This window comes from Calidris pugnax, unplaced genomic scaffold (assembly GCF_001431845.1).
Source record: "Calidris pugnax isolate Ruff unplaced genomic scaffold, ASM143184v1 scaffold36, whole genome shotgun sequence".
NCBI lineage: Eukaryota > Metazoa > Chordata > Aves > Charadriiformes > Scolopacidae > Calidris > Calidris pugnax.
In genome coordinates, this window is record NW_015090825.1 from 3,113,193 (window position 1) to 3,134,606 (window position 21,414).

The 21,414-nt window shown below is 40.9% G+C and overlaps 1 protein-coding gene across 2 annotated transcripts in view; it reads left to right on the top strand.

Moving 5' to 3' along the window:
• Positions 1-21,414, top strand: part of KIAA1644 (KIAA1644 ortholog) — a 195,387-nt gene that overhangs the window by 89,070 nt on the left and 84,903 nt on the right. Inside the window, exon 1 of one of the 2 annotated variants that reach the window (XM_014940050.1) lies at positions 21,249-21,361. The exons of the other annotated variant lie outside the window; for it this stretch is intronic. The gene's annotated coding sequence lies outside the window, so the exon portion shown is untranslated. Of the gene's footprint in view, positions 1-21,248; positions 21,362-21,414 lie in introns of those variants that run through there. 2 annotated transcript variants of the gene reach the window in all.

Here is a 21,414-nt window from a genome sequence, read left to right on the forward strand (position 1 = left end):
ATTGATCTGTCCAGTTAGGTGTGCCTGCCAACATGTCATTAACTCCCTGCTACAGCCAGAGGAACCAAAGACACCTCATGTAACTGATAACATGATTTAAATGCATCCTTCGTGCCAATATCTCATTCTCCTAAGAATTCAATACTCCTTCTACTCTCTTCCTGGACCATTTCACATCTAACCATGTAGTAAACTTGCTATATCTACTCCAGGAGATAATAAAGCATGCATTTGGAGCAGAAAAGTTTACTAGATGTGTAAGTCGCAGCCACTGGTTAAGTTTTAATATACAAATAGGGTAGACAACTGTAACAACTAGAAGTGTGTAAACTAAAACAAAAAAACCCCACTAGTAGAAATATTAAAACTTTTTCTGGTTTCTGCAAGGGATGCACTTTGTAACCAACTTTGAATTAAAGCTTGGCTGAAAAGTTCATGGGGAAACATGATTTCCCTTATTTAGCATATTTCCTTGAAAAGTCTGAAGTGTCTTCTTGCTTGTCTCTTGCCTACATCTTTAAAAATAATTGCCCTAATACTTTCTTAATACAATATGTTCCCTAACATAGTTTCTTTTTTTATCACAGGCTAACTGCATTCTTTTTTTTTTTTTTTAAGGGGAATTTGAAAAATGTTCCAATCAGTTCCTAAAGTTTAGCATTAATGTTGGTTTAGAAGACAGTAACTTATCAAAATTATTTTTATTTTTATCGAACAGGGTAGAAACATCTTGAAGGGGGAGGGGGGGGAGGGGGGCATCGTTTGCATAGTTTCAGAGACTCTCCTCTTCTCTGTATTCTCTTGTGAAGTTTTCCCATATGTCAGATTTAACATATCTCTGAATGTTTCTCTTCAGCTAGTTACAAAGCTCTTCTATTTGGTCCATCGTCAGTTGGACAATGGTCACCCTTTCATGTCATTCTTCCGTAGCATTGGTGTTTACGAAAACTTTTGTGTTTTAGCTGCTTCTTCTAGCTGGGGAATTCTTCTAGCTGGGGAATTCTTCTAGCTGGGGAATTGTGTCTGTTGGGCCTGGAAACAGAGAGAAAGGAGGCCCTGTTCTCCAAATCTTTCAGTCACTTGTGAGCTTGCAGCAAATAGTTATCTATTCATCTGTCAGAGGCTTCAAAGGAGGGAAAGACCATCAAGGATTCCTGGGGCTGAGCGCAAAAGGATGCAGTACAGAAAACACCACAAAATCAGAAGAAATGAAGGGAAGTCTTAAAAGAAGGTGCAGTTCAGCAGTGGGATTCCTTGCCCCAGGAAATTGTGGGTGAGGACAGTTTACACAGCTTAAAGAGGACATTTGACAGGTTAATATAAGAGAAATGCAATTGAAGGTTGTTAACTACAAAGGATGCCCCTGAGCCACAGAATATTAGAAATTGGAAGAATATTGCAGGAACATGTCACATCATTTTTCCTCCAATACTTGTGCTCCCCTATAGACAGGTATTTCTGGCTATTGTTGGAGTGTAGGTACTGGCAGAGACAGTCCTTTGATCTGATCCATGACAGGGACAGGTCGTCTTGCATTTCTGAGCGAGTAACCATCTTAACCAGAGTGGGAGATGGGCTGTTTATTTTTGGCTTGGGTTCTTTTCTGGGATGGAAGGTCAGGGGCCAAAATGGGACGTAAAGGATGAGGGATAGAAGTTCTTCTGTAAGGTGTTGTAGTTTTTTTCTTATCAAAACATCAAATACCAAATGTGCTTGGGTTCTTTAAACACAGCATGTTTTCCCATTTCATCTTGCCTTTTTTCCCTTTCTAATCTGAATTTACCTGACTACCTAGAGAGTCCTGGATTCCTTTAAACTAACTTCAAGTACCTAGCTAAAGAAGCTATATTTGGATCAAGGTCACTGGAGGGTCCTTTTGCAGTCAATGAAGAATGCTAGGCACCTCCAGTGGGTGATTCATATCATAGGTGGGTTGCATCTCCCTCAGGAAGCATGAATTAACTCTGTGGGAAGCCTAACATGACCTTGTTTCTAATTTAAGCGCATCAGCTAAGTGTCTAACTTTTCAAGGCTTCAGGTTAGGTAGGAACAGAACTCACATCCTTGTACCTTATATCCTTAAGAGATTTATGATGTGCATGTGTTGTGAAAAGTCATCAGTGCTTTCAAACTTCTAATCTGCAGGAACCATGTCACAGCTGTCATGTCATGAGTATAAAATCAAAATCTAAAATACACAAAAATACAAGACAGATGCTTGGGGTCATCCATTTCCAGATAGTTTTCATATACATAGAACATTATCAGGATAAAACAGAACAAGTTCAATAGGTGGAATAGAGCATACATAATACCATGTAAAATCAAGATTTTTGTAGTATTCAGCCAACAACACAGGTCCTGCTATAATATGTGATTAATCATTCTTTATTTTCTATGTAAAAGAAAAAGGACCCATAAGGATTTTATTTGCCATACTATTGTTATAGTTGTTCCTATTGGAATTCTTTTCTGATTTAGTAATAGAGCTAATTTTGTACACAATAAAGTGCTGTCATGATAACTTAATTTAGCATTTTCCTAGGAAAGAAAAAGCAGATGCATAAATGAGGTTTCCTGTTAACAATCTAATGGAATGTGATTCTTAAAAATGAGCACTTAACAATTCTTAGTTGTAATACACACAGAGTAACCATACAGTTACTGTAGCTTTTCTTCTGGAAGTATGTAAGGATTTACTATATGCTTAGACCAAACAAGCAGCAGAACTCTAAAAACCATTATTACAAATTTTACTTTTCTTCTCAAGAATTTCATTAGATGAGCAAGAGTGGTTTTGAGTTCTCAGTTTTAGCAATATCCACACAAAGAGTATGAGTGTTAGATGCTGTTTCTCAAGATTTTCAATTCGGTTTTCATTTTATGAAGGGATGATTCTTATATACTTTGTGCAGTGTTTTCATAGGTGGTTTATCCAAAAGGGTTTTTTCTTAGTAATGCTTTTATGTTTCTTTTGTCTGGAATGTTCCAAGTATTCTCATTCCTGTTCAAGTATCCTCAGATTTATACACTGAGACTCATCTTTATTTCTTCTCTTGAGATTGTCACAAAGCACCAACTGGCACAGCTCTTCATATAAATACTCCTGCTCACACTAGAACAATTATCTGGGAAGACCATGTTAGGGTCCACTCCAGTTCCTCCAAAATAAACTTTTTTAATGTGTAGTAGTGACTTTTCGTCCCAGAAGTAACCTGTAATGAAATGGTGCACAGCCTCAGTTTAACAGTGGACCCCAAGACAAGATCAGTAGATCTCAACCTGAACTGTTATTGCATAACCAGATACCTGTCCCTGTACTGCAATCAGTGTAGGTTTCTTAGCCTGATACTTCACTTGGGCGCTTTGTCAGTTCGTTTGGAGACAGCTGAGGCATGTCTACAGGGTGTTGTGTGTTACAGCCCAAACCTGTCAACAGAAAAATCCTCTTCTAGAAAGCCATAAAAAACAGGAGCAGTTCTGATTGCCCCAGAACTGTTTGTGGAGCTTCCTTCCCAGCAGCCAGTTCTCAGTCACATACAGGGCACAGAGCTGGGGCAGAAAGAGTAGACAGTCTCTTTATGCATTAAATCACAAAGGGAGCTTAGGGAGCAAGAAATGTTTGGCCAACTCTGAGTATGGCCAGGATGATGATATCCTGAACAATAATCGGAAGTGGCTGGAACCATGCTTTGTCTCATGCTGAAGACAGCAGTTGTGTCATTTTTCAGCGCATCCACTGTTTCTCAGCAAGTTCTCTAAAGGCTTTATATTCCAGTGTTGACTCGGCTTTACCCAGTTTTAGTTGGAAGGCCTGATGGCAGCTCAGCCGTGGCCCTGGAGTAATGCCAGCCCCTCTTAGCATGTCTTGGAATTGTGTGTGAACACCAAGGGAAACACATGTTCTTGTACAGCTCCCAGAAGGAAGACTCATCAGCAAAGACTAACCATAAATCACAAAAAATAGAGCTGCAAAAGACCTCCGGATGTCATTTAGTTTAGCACTTTGCCCAAGGAAGAGTCAACTTTTATCTACTTCGTTCAAAACAAATGGTGGTGCAACTGTTGGGAAATGCTTCCAGTGATGGTTTCAAGCATGCAACCTGCCTTCCTACATTCCAGAAAGTTTCTTTGAAATCTCTTACCATTTCAAATACAGATTGAAACCCAGTGATTATTGCAGGACGGTGAATCGAGCACCAGTGAGCACCAGCACTGCTAGCTCTTCAAGCATTTCCCTTAAAACACATTTTCTATAACAGCAGACAAACATGCAATGAGGTCAGTGAGATGAAAATGGCAATTTTATTGTTAAACTTCTATGTTTTAGAATGATCAAAATCAGGGGTTTTATTGGAAGCTGAACAGGATGTTGAAAACTCTTTCAGAGCCTGGCTATTCTGAAGCTCCTGTCTCACCCACTTCCTTCTCTTCTTTAGAAACCTAAGTGCTCTGTTGCAATCATGCAGAGAAACTTCCCATGGGAAAGCAACCCGTCTTTGCTAGAGTCATGGAAAGTGAAAGGCTTTTCCTGTCCATTTGCCTAAGATGTTATCAACCTTTTAATCCTCAATAAGTAAAAAAGTTTCCCCAAAGCATAAAAAAAAAAAAAAAAAGGAAACAAAATTGATCTGCGGTCTTAAATATTAATTAAATGGACCAGTCTCCTGCTTCTTCCTGGAAAAAGGCTCTTGCTGGACTGAAATGTGTCTCTTGCTGCAGGTCTTGTTTTGCTACTGAGGTACAGTTGTTGCATAAGTAAGTTCTTGCATAAAGCGTGAGATGCTGCCCAACAGAACAGTATCTGCTTTCTTGACAGAGCTTTTCAACACACTCTCTCTGTATGACTCTGCATGTGATAGGGGTCAGCTCATTATCATTAACTAATTATAATAAATAAAGAGAATAGAAGTTGGTTTGTTTAAGAAAGAACGTGTTCTAATTTAAATTTATTTGTACACAATCTGTGCCAAAAGCAATTTAAGATAATTTTTTTTTGCCAGGGCAGGGAGGGGGAAGGGACAGTCCTTGGATTCAGAATTCAAGGACCATTATTTTACTAGATGATTTTCTTGTTAATTAAAATGAACGGTAAGAATTTAGCTAAATCTCCTTTCCCTCATTTTTTTCCTCCTAATCTTCTCTTATTTTTCCTTTTCTCATAAATATCTGGATTACTTTTAGAAAAAAAATATTTTAAAAGACAACAATATCCATTTCATTTCCATGACAGTTAGAAGAAAAACAGCTTTCCTTCCTCTCATATTTCCATGTAATTTCTTCTTTTAAAAATATTTTTTCTCCCTTTGTGTCTTTCTTCCCAGAAATTTTATTGCAAATCAGTACCTGAAATCTCCCACAGAACATAACATTCCGAATAGGAAAAAAGAATAACTTGTTATGGTAAATACCTTCCAAAGAGGTTTCTTTTTATGGGAATATAAACACAGAACCTTTCATCAGCATATTAAAACTCAGATCCTCGTATGTCTCTGAGCTTGTCGTTATTTATAAAAATAATGAAGCCTTACCTATGTCAAGGCTATACACTCCTGATTTGATTTGCAATCAGCAGCACTTCAGGTACTGGAGGTACCGGTAATGCTTAAACTATGAGCTTTTTGAGAAAAGTACAATACCTACCACAGCCTGATCTTAATCTGTTGCTTAGACTCAAAGGACAATCTACTGACACACATAGCAAATTACAATGAGAAAACCGCTCAGTTCACTTCAGACTGAGAACTCTCACCCTGTTCTGCACCAGCATCCAAGCAATTGGCATCGTGCTCATGGAGACAGAGGGGATCCTTGGCCTATCAGCTTCACCACATTTGGAGCTTGGCAAATGATGAACTAATAAGCGTGGATTGTCTTTTCTTTCCAGGAAGGATTGTTTTGCAGCAAGGCACCAAGGAGGGCCTTGGGAGATGTTGGTTCAGTTTCTGATCTGCTCTACAGATTTCTTTCACAACTTCAGAGAAATTAATCCCTCTGCCTTTGTCTCAGCACTAAACTTTTAAAAAGCAGATTTTGGCTTTTTCTTCTTCTACTCTGATCTTTTCTAAGCACTTGATTCTGAAGGGGCAGATTAGCTTTCTTTGCCCAGAGTTTAACTCAATGGCATTCCAGTATCAGGGGGGATGTTAGGCTGTACTGCAGTAGAAATTATGGAAACACTAGTGATTATTCATCAGTCAATCTGTTACATAATTCAAGGTTAGATACACACTCAGTATTCCACAAATAGTTGCAAGTATGCCAAAGTATGATCTTAGAAAATTATGACATACAGTGTCTAGAGTGGAGCAACTCAGACCCATAAATTTTACTAATTATTTATTTACCAAAAATGTATTTGTTCAACAGTCACAATTCTTCACTGGTTTGACTGATAGTTTAAAAGTGGGAAAAATGTTAGAAATATAAATATGCTGCAATTAAATGTTTTCAAACAAATTTTTTTAGTTTTTGCCTTCAAAATTATTTTAAATTTGCCAAAAAATTTAATTTTAAAAAAGGATTAAAGAATGACAGATAACACTTCTGTTCTGGTCAGCCAGAATATTTAGTAGTTCAGAATTATGTCTTTTACAATCTGTGTTACTGAAAAAAAAAAAGAAGTTGAGTTTAGCCCAGTAAAAATGTAAGGTAGCAGACACTCAGCTGGTCTGGCTTAAAACAGGCAATAAGCAGTGAAATTGGCATATGTTGTTGGTTGGACTATCTAGCTGGCTGGATGTTCTTGGATTTTTTAGAAGCCAAACTACTAACAAACTGCCTCTGCAGATTTCCAGAGCTTTATTACCACGAATATAAGAGCAAATGTCAAGAACAGAGTGAACTTTCCCAAATAAACAACAGCGTCTCAAAATGTATTAGGAGGTGTTATTGTCCATGTTCACAGTTCAATGGGGTTTTTTCAACATTTTTTTAGTATCAAGGATGAATTTGATTCTCATTTAATATGGTGTCAGGTTCCTTATAAAGGACAACGTGGTAATACCATATTGCAGTTTATTTTCATATTCCTGTATTACTTAGTATTTCTTTTTCTGAGTCACTAATTATTTGACAGTGCCTAAGTGTATCAAGTAGTACTGCCATTCAATCAGAATTGAAAGGCTCGGTTCGCTTTGACCGAGTAACGAGCTCCTTCTCTTGCCAGACATACCCCCATACATTTTAATGGGCTCTTATTGATCCCAAGGGCAGGAGACATTACTTAATGCCAGTCAGCAGAAACTACAGAAAAGTTATGTAGGAGAAGGCAGCACGGCCAGAGAGACGACTCTCCCAATGCATCTTTTTGGTGTCTTATTTCCTGGGCAAGCTCAAAGGCTTCATTGGCTATGTCTTAAAGTAGTGTCTTCCTCTGTGCTCTGACAATGACACGCCAAAGATATTCTCTCAGTATAAGTCATCCAGTTTCGGCCAGACCCTGTGGTCCTGTGCACATACATCTTACATAAATGCAAGTGAATGAAGTCAATCATATTGTTTGGTGTCTGTAAGTGAAAGATAAGTTCAATTCATTGAGAATGAAACATCACCAATCTAGTCCAACAACTTCTTTCTTCTCCCTAACCGGTCTTACATGGAAGAATGAAAATGGAAAGTTTTTTTAAATACCACATGCTCACCTTGTGGTCTCAACTAAAAACGCATCTCTCCCTTCTTTTTTCGTTTACTGACATTGAGATTTATGTTTGTCTGCCAATGAACAGATCATTTTTCTTCCAGACTATAGTTAAGATGACATTTTGGAAAAGCAATATTTTTCTTATGAAGGAAGGAGTTGGACACCTTAGCAGCTTTTTATCATAGATACTCAAGGTGACTACAAACTTGAATTTACTATGAAGAATGTGTGTATTCTTTACTGGAGGAAAGGCCCGACACCAGTCATGGCTGTTTCTTTAATTTACATCTCAGTTTTCGTAGTGATGCCTATTTAAGTTATCACAGGAGCAAAATGAGTGAGATCAGCAACAAGATTTGCCTGTAGATGATGTACATGGTGTAAGTTCCTCCTAGAGATAAACCACCAGGCTCACTAAACTATGAGTATGACTTATTAAAAATAATGATTTTGTGTAGCCTGTAGGTCTCCCTGCTGTTTCTACATTAGTAATTGTATCTTTCCAAACCTAAGTAGTATTTCAATTGATGCAGCTCTGAAACAGCTTTATATATCTACCTGCTATAAAAGGGAAAGAAATTAACCTTAAAACCACATTTCTTAATAAACGATAGAAGCTTCCTTCTGTCTGGTATTGTTGAAAATGTAGCCAGGAGACTTATCTTGAAGGGAAAATAGGGACATCATTTAGGGAAGACAGAGAGAGGAAAAATCCCATTAATGACACAATATAATACAGCAACTTCAAAATTAAAACATCTATCATCATTTAGACTGCAAATAACACTGAAAATATTGATTTCAGTTTACGAATGCAGTAAGACAGTAGGGCAACAGGGCATCCTACTGCTAAAACAACACTTGTTAGGAAATTGAAGACATTTGGAATTGTGTTTGGCTTCATGAATTGTCATGCCATATTCCCTAAATGTGGCCAGAGTTAATTATCTGTGTGGTATGTGCTGCATGCATTGACTTTGTTGACAGCAGCATATTCTGTTCACTTGAATCCCCAGTTCTTATTTTGTGTGTCATTGTAAACAATTTCAAAGAACAGGTAAAGTAACTTACTGTTTAGTTTTCTGCTGTTTTACACTGTGGATGATGCTATTCAATATATAGGGCAGCCTATCTCACAGTGCAAAATGTTGTGCACTTTGTAAGCCAGTACACATGAGCTAACACCAACATGAATGTTACTGTAGAACATAAGCCCAGTGCTTGTCCTCTCTTTAGCCATTGTGGGATAGCTGTAAACAGGTGGAAATCCTCTTTCCATCACTGCAGATGACCCAGGCAAAGTGTTGGTGACCTGATATCTTAGGACCAGTATTTATCTTCCTCGGTTTCAGCTGAGGCCAATGAGAAAAGTTCGAGCCCAGAATATCTGAAAATCAGACTCTTCAAGCCTTACATCCTGCACCTGTTGAACCAGTATTCTCATGGATTTCACTAGAAGGAGCACAGTCCTTTGGATTTGAAATTAGAAAGTCCTTTCTCAAGGCACTGACTGAGACCAATGATTCTATGATCTATGCTGTGTTGTGTCACTTGGACACATGGATCTAGGCACATAAAGACCAAAAATCTGGACTCTTGACCTCTTCCCTCTTAAGTGATTGTTTACAGCTCATCAAGCATAAGTACCTAAATCAACAACGTTCTACCAACTTACTTAAAGAAGAAGAAAGGTGGACCCTCTTTCTTCATCAAATAGGGAAAATATAGAGATGGAGAGAAATCAAGGGGCTGCCTTCTAATCTTATTTATGTTGATGTATGTCATAAGTGACTTCACTGAAACCGGAGACAAACTGATAGTAGCAAAAGGTGAAGGAGGAACGCAGAACAGAGAAGGTTAGTTTGGGATCTTCGCACACCCTCAGTTTAATGGTATTCTTCTGCATGAAATTGGCCTGTGAGTTACATGGCTTTAGATGGTTTTGCTGCCTGGTCATGTCACAGGCAGTGCCACCATAATTGCCGACCTTACAAAAGTGAGAAAGGTCCTAAGTTTATGCCATCTTTATGCAGCCCCAACTGACTTCCGTGAAAGATAAACGCAAATCACTACTCTATTGCTGCTATTGCTGCTGTATTACCTTAACAACTGTTTCTGCTACAAAAGTCTAATAAGCATACACAGGCTTCCAAAAGAAATAATATATACTGAGCAGCAAATATAAGTTGTTTTGAAATGCTGGTCATAAAGCTGAGCAGAAAGCTAGAACTGTTAGGTCTTATTTCTGTAACATGGTGTTTCGTTATGATCAGGGGGCCCTGTGGGGTTTTTTCGCACTGGCACAGCCAAGCAGACTTCTGCAACTTCAGCTCAAGGGAGTGAAAATCCAATGTGGCCTTCGTTCCTTTTCAGAAAAGGTTAACAGTGTCCCCACTAATGGGAAAATGCTTCACGTTCTGCATGGAAGAAGCTTAGGAGAAGTGCTTGTCCCACGGGGGACTTACCTATTTTACCTTTATCAATGGCCTGTGTGAGTTTGTTCTCCTGCATGTTAGGGAGGTGGGTTTTTTAATTCCTCTTATACTGTTTCCATGAGCAGCTAGCATACTGGAGAAAATAGATTGCATTCTGGGGCTCGGGGATTTGGATGGCACAATCATGGTGTTTGTAGACATGCGTTGACATGTTATATATTTTTCGTTCAGACACCCTTTCTTGTTCCTTTTGGAGTATAATGGACCACAGCAAGCAAGAAACTCATTTTGTGTTAGGTAATGTGGGAGAGGGGGAAGCAGCTGGAAAAATAGAAGAAGATGCAATTTCGTTATAGGATCTTCCTCTTGAATTCACTTTAATAATTTAAATTGCATGGGAGTTAGACAAGGCGGTACTGAGTGTCTAGTCAAGGAGAGTTTTCTCTGCGCATTGAAGTTCTTGCACAATACTCAGATGTTTCTTTCAAAAGCTGTGGCTGAACAGTTTTCTGAGAAGATACATTAAATGTACTGCTCCTTCCTTCTTCCTCACTTAGAGACACGGAACTAGTTAAAAGCCACTTGCTACAAGACAGACAGAATAAATCCTCACAGCAGCTGAAAACATTAGGAAGATATAGATGCATATATACATGCTATTCCAGAGGAAGTCACTATCTTTAATAAAAATTTCTTACAGTATTTGCAATTCAAATGTTATATTGGTGTGTGAGTGCTAGAGAGAGACCTAAAATGAAAACGACTGGGAAGTAACTATTTTTATTGCAAGCAGAAAGAAATGTACAAGGTAATCAAACAGCATACACAACGAAAAGCAAATTAGATTTCTGAAACTCTTCCTGTTTTTAGTGACTCCCATGTGGCTTTTGCAACACAAGCAAGCAGACTTGTTAATTTTATAAATAGCAGGCCAAATCCTTACATCTTCCCTGTTCCCTTCATGCCACTCTAACACCATAGGTGATGATAAGTTGATTTAATAGCTGCTTTCTCAACGACTCATCTCCCTTCAGCTGCACCCAGTGTAGAGGGTGAGCTAGAGAAAGGAGGAGGGTTGGTCACGGGCATAATGTAATTTACTGTTTTGAGCTGGGCAAGGGGCAAAACCCGGCATATCCAGCTGAATGTGAAAGACCATCATCTCTGGGCTGCTCTGAAATGTCAAGGGGCAGCTGAAGTGTGGTGTAGGTGAAGAGAACAGAGATCGAATCCACCTGGTATGTTAAGACTTCGTTCTTTTCCTTTACAAAATATGAAACTCCCACATTTTAATCATAATACCTGATTAAATGTGAGATAGGTTAGAAATATTGCCAGAAAGCAAGACTTTATACCTCAAGAGTGATATATATGCAAATTGATCACCCCAGATAGATTGCCCGGGAGCCACTTTAACTAATGGCTAACATTTCTGACTGTTCTTCAGCATTTCTGTTTTCTAAGTATTTTTGACTTCGTAACTGGGAGCCACTTTAGCTAATGGCTAGCATTTCTCACTGTTCTTCAGCATTTCTGTTTTCTAAGTATTTTTGACTTCGTAACATCAAGGAACTTGGCGGTGACTCATGTAATCTGAGGTCCCCTCCTGCCTCTCCCATCATTTCCCCGGGTGATCCTGAACAAGTTACTTCATTAATTTTAATTGGACGCTGTCATGAGAAAAGGCTTGTAGGGCTGGACTGCAAGTCTGCAGTCATTCAATCCTTGTTCAGGCAAATTCCTGGTAATTCTAGTGGGAATTTTCTGGGTGTCAAGGCTGCAAGATTTGCCGCAACTGCGTGTTCTTAAAAGGCTGCAAGAGTTGGATATTGTTTCTGGTCACATGAAGGTTTATTAGAATCTGCTATTAATGCTTATCTTTGTGTTTGCCACTTGAATAAATCCAAAAGGGCCTTTGCTCAGGCTTTACTGGCTGATTCCAATCACAGCGGGCCTTCTCAAGTGAGTCCGTATTTCTGTTAGCAGCTCTGCATAGTCCATTCAAACTCTGGGCAAGTCTTGGCAATGAAGGAAACAGCACAAAATAATGTGCAATTTTTTTCCTACCATTGTGCAGCAAAAATGAACAAGTAGATACAGTTTCCCAGAAAATCTTATGTTCTAATTCCCATCTCTAACTGTGCTGTGAACAGCCCAAGAGAAGGCGGCCAGGCTGGCTTCAGTTGCAGGAGAAATGCAGCCAAATGTGATTCTTCTGCAGAGGAGACCAGAGAGAGTTTAAATAACTCTTAGATTCTTAAAGATAGCGCAAATAAATGTTATGTGGAAATACTGGATTAGAATGTGAGTTTACCTGATCTACATAGGTTTGTGGAGCAAATATTGCTATTATAATTAAAGCATTGACAGCTGCTGATTAAACAATATCCTTTTAAATGCATACAGGAGTACTATAAAAATTTAAGAAGAGTCAGAAAAAGTTATAGGAACTGTGTACAGTAAAGACAAAAATTAAAACAAATATTACTATTATGTTCCACCTGGATCTCCACAATTCCTCTCACATTCATTTCTGGTCCTCAGGAGGCTGAGACAAGCCCTTGACATGTGGGAGGGAAGAGGATGATATATTTTTGAACGTTTGCCTTCAAAAGTGAGAAATAGCTCTGAAAATATTTGTGACTTCTTCTTATTGACTCATTTGTACCTTTTTCTTCGCATGTGCTTTTGCCTCAAGAGCGTGGCCAGAATTCCAGTGGCCGTGACCAGTCATGCTGGTAGCACTCCCTGGCTGCCTTGAAAGGGCTTTAGCATGAGACTCAACACAACGGGATCCAGAAACCCTGACATAAAAACGCCACCATGCATTTGGGTAGGAAGCAACCACCATGGTTGGCATTAAAGACCTCCAGCCCCCTAATTCTGCACACACTTTGTACAGAAGCCCTTAGATCCTTATAGTGAACTGGTTTCTGTTTTGTCCCTTACAGTTCCTTGTGTGTTCTTTCTTTGTTGAGTTGCTTCCCTTCCTCCTTCTTTGATTCTCCCTATATTTGTATATTTCTTCCCTTTTCTTCTGCAGCCCCTTCTTACCCACTTCTCTTTTGTCACTCTGAAACACCTTATCTTTCCAACCTCTGCTCTCCACTAACCCCAAAGTAACCCCAAACCCAACATTTCTCTCTATCTGAGCCTCTCCCCTACCACATACTGCCCTGAAGTTCAGATTGCCCTCCCTGCACAGTGAGCGACTCGGCATAATGGGCATTTCTCAGTGAGTTAGGCAACCTGAGTATGACTCAGTACTGACTGATATGCTCTCTGGCAAAATACAGCTTATTCTGTGAGAAGAAAAAAGAAATGCTTTAGCCAAGATAAATTGAAATTTCCCAAAAAAGCAGCGTACGAAATGGCAATCTATTTTTATTAAAATTATGGAAATAGGAGCTTAATAGTGTAACATCAAATGGCTAATAATTACTACTTACAGACACTGATATTGTTTAATGTATTTCATCCTGGAAAAAACCTCCATCAGTCATTGCTCACGAAACACCATTGATGTGCAGCCATCATTTAGCAAGGGACAGCAAAACCGCATCACCTTACCAGCTTTGTGTTGAACAGAAAAGGACCTTCATTTTAGAAGTCTCACTTATAATCCCTTCCTGTAGGAAGACACGCAGAGCTGTATTTATCTAGCTCAGGCAGAAGTGGACGAGTTTCAACCTATGCTTTCACAAAGAGCAGGAATTTCTAATGTACTTAGGTCACCTCTACTTGCTTTCTCCCTGGGCTTGGCCACCAGCCCATCACTAAAAATGGTTTCTTCCATTTTCTGTCAGTGCTATGTGGTGTCTGAATGTAGGTGTGCCACCCCAGAAAATATATTTTTTTTTTTCCCTCAAAATAAAGTGGCCCCAGAATGCCTGGAAATACAAAGGACTGAAATACAAAGTAACCTATTTCTGCTTCTTTCACTAACAAAAAGGTGTCTGGTATAAATAAGCAAGAAGGGAAGGAGCAGCATGAAGCAAGCCCATTTGTATTGAAGTTGTACTTCAAAGTGAAGATAACATTTTCTAATACATCTGTGACCCAGATCCTCAAGGATACGTAGCTGGTTTACTCTCATGCTTAAATAATTTTAAGGCTACGGGGACAGATGATTTAGAAGGACACCTAAATAACTGTCCTCCAAACTGCCTGTGGTTGGTGGATTTAGAAGGACACCTAAGTAACTGTCCTCCAAACTGCCTGTGGTTGGTGTGTCCGTTTTTGCAAAGGTTTGCAAAGGAGGAAATACTGAGGAGGGTGTAATGCAGTGCACAGCAGAGAAATGAACATGCTGTATGAGCTCATGGGAATTTCTAGAAAATACCCAGGCCCTGGTAAAGGCACTGGTGCAGTTTGGTACGCTGGCCCATCACACATTTCTGGGAACGGTTGCAGTAAGTTAAGTACAGAAGGGAGGATAAAGCCGTGCACTGAGGGAGAAGCATGCCATCACAGGGAAAGTGACCATCCCAGTTTCCATTTCAGGCAGGAGAAGAATTCTGCAGTGGAGCTAAAATTTTCCTTTTGCAGTCCTTCAGTAAGAAATCCTAACCAGGAGGATGGACTGCTGTTCTGGATGTAATCGTTTATTAGTATACAGGGGATTTTGATTATGAACCATGCCCATAAATAGTAAAGGCATATTTATTGTACGCAAATCCTAGCTCAAGGATGGCAATCTAAAACCTGAGAACACGGAATTCTGCAAAAGAAACCTATTTACATGATGGTTTTATAGTTTATTTTCTCTCTGTGTCTGCTTTGCACCAACAGATTCCGTGGAGATTGAATGTATAGGAAACCATAAGCAAGTCTACAAAGTCTGCTTCAGTCTCTGGGTTCAGCTCACATTAAAAACCCTTTCACCCAGCGTTTGCAGTTCATTACCACACAGTAGAAAAATCCCTTTGCTGGCATGGCTCAATGTTGCACTGCCTGTTTCTCATTCAAATACTTTCTCTTTTTTTTTTTTTTTTTTTTTTTTTTTCCTTCTGAATACTAACTTCAGGGAATATTTCTAGTGAAGTGCTAAGACATAAATGATGTAAATCTTTATTACGGTATAAAGAGTAGGAAGATCCAACATCTTGGCCTCTTCTGTTGAGCAGCATGTTTTGACACTTTCAGCATTTTAGGTTCTCTCTGTAATAACAAGGATTAATATGATGTGCCTCCAAAGAGATTACGTGAATGAATTACACAGGAGATTAGGGCAAAATCTCATTTTCTGCACCCATCAAAATAAAACCTTTTCTGACTCAAAGGAAAGCAGCCTGCCTTTTCTCCCTCATTGCACCATATCCTTAAAAGTCCTAGAGCTGTAAGAGGACTGAAAGAGACCGGTGAATCCAAAGCTAACCTATATTCCCAGCAAAATTCTAAACAATCTATTCTTCAAAGGCCAGTTATGCCATCTAAGAAACACGAACGTGAGTCAGTCCCATGTGCCTTGCGTGTACCACCCTCCACACCCCATAAAGTGAGCATGCAGTGATTGAATCAGCTGTAGAAGAGCTCCCACTGGTTTATAGTAAGCAAAATACAACAATACAAATTCCTTCTCATTTGGAGAACCTTAAAATACTTTACAAACAATATGTCCCACAGTACATCTGGGAGACCAGATATTTTTGTGTTTATGTTACGGATAGCTAAACTAAAACATGTTCCACTTGTCAAGGGTACCCAGAGATTCAAAAGCCTTGAAAAGAATATGTCAATTACCAAGAATTTTGTTCTGTAACTGCAAGAAAACCCACCCTATTTGCCATCCTCCCTGCATTGGCTTAGTATTTCCCAATAAAATATAGTCATTGCACATCTGTGTAGCTCTTTCCATGTCAAGGATCTCGGACTCCTTTAAAAATTGTGAAAGACACAATTCAGCAATAACAATCCCACCCCTTAAGTGTAGCCATATTTGGAATGAAATGTAGCCACTGTTCAACGATCCAACTCTGTGTAATAATTGCTGACAGAAAGTGAACAGTGACAAAATGAAACTTGTGGAAAAACTATTAGCTGATATGCATTGTACAATAATTTAAACCGTAAATTGTGGAGAATATAAAACTTGTCCCAGCATTTGCTCTATTTTCTCTTCACACTTCCCATTTGTTTCGCATAAGTCTACTTACATTTCAATTGTTCTTCCATCTTTTTTTTTTTTTTTTTTCTTATTAAGGATTCCACATCCAAGTCCAAATACTGCATCTAGCTGCATCTCTTTTTTCATAACTGGAGGGTTTGGCTGGACGCTGTGGCCACAAAGACCTAGTTGGATTTTGTAGAGCCAAATCCTCTTTGTTTCTTTCCACTTCTTCCCTCCTCTCTCCATCAACACAAAGCTATACAGTCCCATCCGACTCCAACTCTCTTGGAACTAGTACCTTCTCTGCCATGTGTGCAATAATTCAGAAGGGTGGGTTGTCTCTGGAAAAATGGTGCCCTTACAGAGAAGTATAAAGATACCTTTTCTTTTAATGTCAGACAGGAATGCTGCTCCAGCTCTCCACCTTCTGCTTTACAAGTCCATTGTAACACCGTGTAAAAGCACAGATCTCTTAACTTTTTGGGAACAATGGAAACCATACATTTTCTCCTAGGTAATCAGTAGAAAGTGAAGGAGTAAAAAGCGTCTAAAAGATAGAAGAGAGAGAAAGGCTGGCGCTGGCCTCACTGAGCTACTGAGGGATAATCCACCCATTGCGTAATATTTCTATGACAAGTGTTAATGGGTTTTAAATGTCAGGTATTCTAGCAAAACCCACTGTCTACACAAAGAAGTAACCAGTATTTTTGATTTGCTTACAAAAAAAAAAATAAAATAAAATAGTTTCCCTCCTGTCTTTCCCTTCTGAGCAGCAGCTGGCTGGGGTGCCTGTGAGTGGGAGAGAGGTGCTGCAGCCTGACTTGCTTGGCAATCTGATGGAGGAGAGAGCATCCTGAATTCACAGTAGGCTGCTCTGTGGGAGGAGGAGTGAATGTCCTTCCCTCCTTGATAACAGGATTAATGCCAAGCCCACACATTTGTGTGTGTTCCGAGGTGGATTTATCGGCACAAGCTACCACGGCAGAGGCATCTGCACTATGTGATGTTGTGATCCGTTCTGCTTCCCTAGATGGGGGCTTGAAAGTGAATTATTTGTGTACGTGCATCTATATGTGTGTGTAAATGACACAGCTAGATGTCCTTACCCTACTAGAATTACCTACTGTTTTACCTGTGTTTTTTTTCTTCTTGGAAACCCCAGCTAATTAAAACAATAGCAAAACCCTTATGCTGTAGCTAGTCCTTTCCAAAGTCATGGCTCCAGTAATGTCTACAGAAGGATACACCAGTGTTCTTGGTTCTCAACCACTTTTTAAATATCAGTTTCTTCTTGCAAATGATACATAGGTGTATATATATATACATATACAGCCTGGACAGCAACAGTAAGGCCTGTCCCTGAATCATTTCCTTGACATTTAGGTCTGAAAAGCATCTTTGGCAATCTTTCAGGACCGTGTGGTAGTCAGGGCTGCGTCCAAACCACCTGAGTTTGGACTGCCCTGTCTGCAGTCAGCACTTTGATTGTTAATTCACTACAGATGTCAACACTTCTCATCTGGAAGGACCTAATGCCTTGGGTGTGCATTGTAAGCATGCAAGTTCCTCACAAAAAAAACCCCAAACAAACCAACAAAAAAAAAGTAATCCATGCAAGTTCCCCTTAGATACTGTTTAAAGATGAGTTATGAAAGATGGCTGAAGCAATACTTGAAACCACTCTCTTTTCCACATACTATGTGGAAGCGTTGCATTGATCGTAACAGTCCAATGAAAACTACGTCAGATACTAAGAAAGGTGAATTTGCCATTTCGAAAAGGAATCTGATACTGACATACGCTGTATTTCTGCACTTACAATGCGCTATTAAGATTTCTTGACATGGAAAAAAGCTGTGTGTATGTTAGCAGTTAGACAGAGGGTGAAAGCGCACGGAATTCCGAGGAAGGAACAATACAGCCTTGTTGGCTTTGGCAACGTACAGTCCGTAGTGATGAAAACCTGAGAAATTTGGGGTCAGTCCCACAAAGGCTTACACATATGCTTATCTTTATGCATAACTCATGCGTGCAAATTGTTACAGCATTTGGCCTCTGACACGGCTGCTTCGGCAGAGAGTTCTGTGCTGTAGAGCCGAGGGTGTGATCTTGTCCTTACGGAGATCAGTGGGGCTTTCCGTGTGAGCAAAGTTAGTTATGTGAGCCAGCAGAGCTGGCCCGTTAAGCGGCTAAAATAGTAAATTAGCTACTCAGATGCTGTGAACTCCAAAACAGCTCTTTCCTGTAACTTCAGAGGGAAATGAGGAATCATTGAAAAGCGGCTCTATTCTATTTTTCATGATTATATTATTTACTGTGGTATCATCCCGAGGCCCAAATGAGGTTCCCATTCAAGGCTTCTTTATACCACAATTGCACAAGCAATCACTGCCTGGATTCTAACCGTCTTTTGTATTTTTATATAGAACTTCAGAATTAAAACTTTGAAGTAGCATAGGCTTAAACCAGAAACGCTGCCATACTCAGCAAAACTGGTCCTAATACTGGGACTGGTTTATGCAGGAGTGACAGATAAATCAATCACTTGTCTTCTGTTCAGTGTCACTCGCCATACCAAGATACGTCCTTGGAGTTTATACAGTGATAGAAATAATGATGTTAAACAGCTTTTATTATATGAGACAGGAGTGCTAGAGCAGGACGACTTGCAGCTTTTTAAAAAAATAGGAAGAGTCTACCAACTACCCAAAATATAAAATTGGTTTTATTTTATTTTATATTTACTGCAAAAGAGCCATACAACATCAAGCAGATGATGATGAGGCAGTTGGGACACAAGCATTTGGTTGCTGCATCTGGCATTAGCATGGGATGGCAGAATCACTGATCAGGATTTAATTTTCATTTCTTGTCCTAATTTGCATTTCCTATTACTGTTTGTTGTATTTCAGCCCTGTGGGTTTGGGATCTGACCAAAAGCCAATTGAGAGATCGAACCAGTGAAAGTCTAGCATTTCTTTATCTCCTCCAAAAAGGGTCTAAAAAAAATAAACACCCTCCCTCCTGCTCTCTCCCCTCACACATATACCCACTCGAAAACGTCTGCTCCTCAGGAAACAGACATGAGTAATGCAGAATCATTTGTGGCTTATTTAAAGGAGACTCTGGCCATAACTTTTCCTGTGGTCCCTCACAACAATGAGAGATGGATGGGGGTGAGAGTGTGTCACTCTCATAGAAAGAGAAGCCCAGAAAAATAAAAGGAGTGACTGAAGCCCGAGCCCCTCACATGAACAGCTTTGAGTCTTTGTGTCCATGTGGGAAGAGCTTCCTCGATACCGTCGGCTTAAAAAGAAAAAAAAAAAGAAAAAAGGAAAAATAGGGAATAGAACAGCTTATTGCCCTTGTCCTTCCAGGGGTTAGTGAAGTTCAGAAATCAGCAAAACTACTGAATTGCAAGAAGAAAACAAATGAACTGGTAGCCCACCATTCCTGTGCTCTGCGATTATTCTCTGAAAAAATAACAGCAGCCCACCTAGTCATAAGGAGTTTTATTTGGTTTTCTGTAGCAGAATTAGTCCCAATGGGACAGTGCAGCCTAGTTTTACGTGGCTGTGTAATGAGACATCCTACTCTGAGAAATCGGCACAAGCTGACGGGGGACCCTGCTTTCTCTTTGAAATCCTTCCACTCCACAGTTTTTGAACAACTGCCTAAATTTGCTAACGTGAAGAAAGCCGTAGTTTATATTCTTGCCTGATGTGAGAAGTACATCTGCAATCGGTCCTTTCCGTGTGCAACACCTGCTTGAATATTCAAAACATGCAGTTTCACACAAGACTATGTATGAATTAAGGCACGAGGGAGAGAGAGACGAGGTTTAAGAAGTGATGCTTTACTCCAGGTCATAAGCATAGGGAAGCAGTTTAGAACATCCCGATTATGTTATCAAGCGGCCTAATTTAAACATAGCTTCATAGCTCCATCCCCAAACAGTAAATAATGTACATGTGGTGGGCATGAGTCATCGCTCTTGCAACTGTGTCTGTGGAGCTCCCTGCTTTGCACGATTTACACATTAAAATGTAAATGGAAAAAGAGTTTTTATTATAATTTGAGATCATATGAGAGACATCATTTACAGACATTGGCTCGGAGACGGTCTCCTTCTCTGAGGTCACCAACCACCTGTTGGACCACGGAGCTGCGGCGCAGGGAGGAAGGAGGGGGAGATGGGGAAGCTTTAGAAAACTGAGCCCGTAAATCAGTGTACGTCCTCCTCTTCCTCTCCCTTTCCCTGAGTTGCTTCAGGCTTTGTCTTGGAGGGGGCAGAACTCCCGCTGGGGCGGGCAGACCCTGTCTGGCCGGGGTTATTTTAATTCCTAGCGAGACGTAGGGACTCGCAACTCTTCCGCCGTTACCGATAAGCCTCAGGCTGGCGCTTGCGTCACGCTGACTCCAAGGAGATACCGTGCCGGTGCCCTCACCCACCCTCCTCCTCTTCCTCCTCCCTCCCCCGCGAGCCGCCGGGACGGACGGACGGACGGTCGGTCGGACGGACGGACAGACAGCCCGCCCCCCCCCCGGCCCGGCAACTCTCTTAACAAGGCGTTTTCGGAAGGGGGTCCGGAGCCCGCAGAGTTTCGGCGGGGGCTGTGCGGGGCCCCCCCGAGGGCCGGCGGGCGGGCAAGCAAACCGGGGCGGAGGCACCGGAGGACGCGGCGCTGGGGGCTCCCCATCCCGCCGATTAAAACCCGTCCCCGGGGAGGATTGCTTCTTAACGGGCCGCTGAGTGCTCCCAGAGTAATTTAAAAAAAAAATCGCCGAAGCGCTGTTTATTAATGTAATGCTCTTAAAACTGAAAGTACACTTAATCCCCGCCGCACTGGTAACGGGGGGGGGGGGGGGGGGGGGGGGGGGGGGGAAAACACAACACGGACACGAAGAGCCCCGCACCTGCCCCGCTAATCCCCCCCTCTCCCCGTCCCTCCCTCTCATCCCTCCCCCAAGGGAGCGGTGGGGGGGGGACAACCAGTGCCGGCAGCAGCTGCCTCTCCTCGGCGAGCCCCGCAGGAGGAGGAGGAGGAGGAGGAGGAGGAAGGCATGGGGTCTGCCCCACGCACCCCCTAGGTTTCACCTCCACCGGTGATGCCGCCGGTGCTGGCTCTCTCCCTCCTTCCCTCCCTGCCCGCCCCGGGAGGACGCTTTCCTGAGGTGAGTGGCCACCTCCGGGCGGCTCTGCCCTTCTCGGGGGTGGGGGGGGGGGG